This window comes from Rhipicephalus microplus, unplaced genomic scaffold (genome assembly GCF_043290135.1).
Source record: "Rhipicephalus microplus isolate Deutch F79 unplaced genomic scaffold, USDA_Rmic scaffold_138, whole genome shotgun sequence".
NCBI classification, from domain to species: domain Eukaryota; kingdom Metazoa; phylum Arthropoda; class Arachnida; order Ixodida; family Ixodidae; genus Rhipicephalus; species Rhipicephalus microplus.
The window spans coordinates 216,979-220,101 of NW_027464710.1; the positions used below are offsets into that span (position 1 = coordinate 216,979).

At 52.3% G+C, this 3,123-nt stretch overlaps 2 non-coding genes across 2 annotated transcripts; both read right to left on the bottom strand.

The window, feature by feature from the left end:
- Window positions 1-1,699: 1,699 nt before the first annotated feature.
- Window positions 1,700-1,773, bottom strand: TRNAN-GUU (transfer RNA asparagine (anticodon GUU)). Its single transcript has one exon. It is a non-coding gene; the product is annotated as a tRNA-Asn (tRNA).
- A 956-nt stretch (window positions 1,774-2,729) lies between these two features.
- TRNAN-GUU (transfer RNA asparagine (anticodon GUU)) lies at window positions 2,730-2,803 on the bottom strand. Its single transcript has one exon. It is a non-coding gene; the product is annotated as a tRNA-Asn (tRNA).
- Between the last annotated feature and the right edge of the window lie 320 nt (window positions 2,804-3,123).

Consider the following 3,123-nt stretch of genomic DNA (forward strand, 5'->3'; position numbering starts at 1 on the left):
GAGACATTCCTGCACCACTCTCACCACCATCAAACATATCTTCAAAGCTATAAGCCCAAAGAAAAAAAAGCGCCACACCACCCCCGGGTGGGCTCTATCCTCCAACCTTTCTCTTAACAGCCGATAGCGCTAGCCAATTGCACCACGGAGACAGTCATGCTTCACTCTTACCACCGTCAGAACATATCTTCAAATCTATGAGCCCAAAGAAAAGAAAGCGCCGCACCACCACCGGGTGGGCTCGAACCTCCAACCTTTCGGTTAACAGCCGAACGCGCTAGCCAATTGCTTCACGGAGACATTTTTGCTGCACTCTCACCCCCGTCAGAACATTTCTTCAAAGCTATCAGCGCAAAGAAGAAAAAAGCGCCGCACCACCACCGGGTGGGCTCGAACTTCCAACCTTTCGGTTAACAGCCGATCGCGCTGGCCAATTGCGCCACGGAGAAAGTCGTGCTCTACTCTCACCACCGTCAGAACATTTATTCAGAGCTATCAGCCCAAAGAAACAAAAGCGCCGCACCACCACCGGGTGGGCTCGAACCTCCAGCTTTTCGTTTAACGGCCGAACGCGCTAGGCAATAGCGCCACGGAGACTGTCGTTCTCCCCTCTCACCACCATTAGAACATATCTTCAAAGCTATCAGCGGAAAGAAAAAAGCGACACACCGTCCCCTGCTGGGCTCAAACCTCCAACCTTTCGATTAAAAGCCAATCGCGCTAGCCAATTGCGCTACGGAGACATTCCTGCACCACTCTCACCACCATCAAACATATCTTCAAAGCTATAAGCCCAAAGAAAAAAAAGCGCCGCACCACCCCCGGGTGGGCTCTTACCTCCAACCTTTCTGTTAACAGCCGACCGCGCTAGCCAATTGCACCACGGAGACAGTCATGCTTCACTCTTACCACCGTCAGAACATATTTTCAAATCTATGAGCCCAAAGAAAAAAAAGCGCCGCACCACCACCGGGTGGGCTCGAACCTCCAACCTTTTGGTTAACAGCTGATCGCGCTAGCCAATTGCGCCACGGAGACAATCCTGCTCCACTCTCACCACCATGAGCACATATCTTCAAAGCTATCAGCCCAAAGAAAAAAAGCAACAAACCACTCCCGGGAGGGCTCGAACCTCCAACCTTTCAGTTAACAGCCGATTGCGGTAGCCAATTGCGCCACAGAGACAGTCGTGCTCTACTCTCACCACCGTCAAAACATTTCTTCAGAGCTATCAGGCCAAAGGAAAAAAAGCGCCGCAGCACCACCGGGTGGGCTCGAACCTCCAACCTTTCGGTTAACAGCCGATCACGCTAGCCGATTGCGCCACGGAGACAGTCGTGCTCCACTCTCACCACCATCAGAACATATCTTCAAAGCTATCAGCGCAAAGAAAAAGCAACACACCACTCCCGGGAGGGCTCGAACCTCCAAATTTTCGGTTAACAGCCGAACGTGGTAGCCAATTGCGCCACGGAGACAGTCGTGCTCCAATCTCACCAACGTCAGAACATTTCTCCAAAGCTATCAGCACAAAGAAAAGAGCATCACACCACTCCCGGGAGGGCTCGGAACTCCAACCTTTTGGTTAACAGCCGATCGCGCTAGCCAATTGCGCAGCGGAGACAGTCATGCGCAACTCTCACCACCGTGAAAACATTTCTCCAAAGCTATCAGTGCAAAGATAAAAAAAGTGACACACTGCTTCCGGGAGGGCTCGAACCTCCAAACTTTCGGTTAACAGCCGAACGCGCTAGCCAAATGCGCCACGGAGACAGTCGTGCTCCATTCTCAACACCATCAAAACATATCTTCAAATCTATGAGCCCAAAGAAAAAAAAGCGCCGCACCACCACCGGGTGGGCTCGAACCTCCAACCTCTTGGTTAACAGCTGATCGCGCTAGCCAATTGCGCCACGGAGACAGTCCTGCTCCACTCTCACCACCCTGAGAACATATCTTCAAAGCTGTCAGCCCAAAGAAAAAAAGCAACAAACCACTCCCGGGAGGGCTCGAACCTCCAACCTTTCAGTTAACAGCCGATCGCGCTAGCCAATTGCGCCACAGAGACAGTCGTGCTCCACTATCAACACCATCAGAACATTTCTTCAGAGCTATCAGGCCAAAAGAAAAAAAGCGCCGCACCACCACCGGGTGGGCTCGAACCTCCAACCTTTCGGTTAACAGCCCATCGCGCTAGCCAATAGCGCCACGGAGACAGTCGTGCTCCTCTCTCACCACCGTCAGAACATTTCTTCAGACTATCAGCCCAAAGAAAAAAAAGCGCCGCACCACCACCGAGTGGGCGCGAACCTCCAACCTTTCGGTTAACAGCCGTTCACGCTAGCCGATTGCGCCACGGAGACAGTCGTGCTCCACTCTCACCACCATCAGAACATATCTTCAAAGCTATCAGCGCAAAGAAAGAGCAACACACCACTCCCGGGAGAGCTCGAACCTCCAAATTTTCGGTTAACAGCCGAACGTGCTAGCCAATTGCGCCACGGAGACAGTCGTGCTCCAATCTCACCAACGTCAGAACATTTCTCCAAATCTATCAGCACAAAGAAAAGCGCATCACACCACTCCCGGGAGGGCTCGGAACTCCAACCTTTTGGTTAACAGCCGATCGCGCTAGCCAATTGCGCAGCGGAGACAGTCATGCACAACTCTCACCACCGTGAAAACATTTCTCCAAAGCTATCAGCGCAAAGTTAAAAAAACTGACACACTGCTTCCGGGAGGGCTCGAACCTCCAAACTTTCGGTTAACAGCCGAACGCGCTAGCCAAATGCGCCACGGAGACAGTCGTGCTCCATTCTCACCACTGTCAGAACATAACTTTAAAGCTATCAGCGCAAAGAAAAAAGCAACACACCACTTCCGGGAGGGCTCGAACCTCCAACCTCTCGGTCAACAGCCGATCGCGCTAGCCAATTGCGACAGCCACGGAGACAGTCGTTCTCCGCTCTCACTACCATCAGAACATATCTTCAAAGCTATCAGCGCAAAGAAAAAAGCGACACACCGTCCCCTGGTGGGCTCAAACCTCCAACCTTTTGGTTAACAGCCAATCGCGCTAGCCAATTGCGCTACGGAGACAGTCCTGCACCACTCTCACCACCA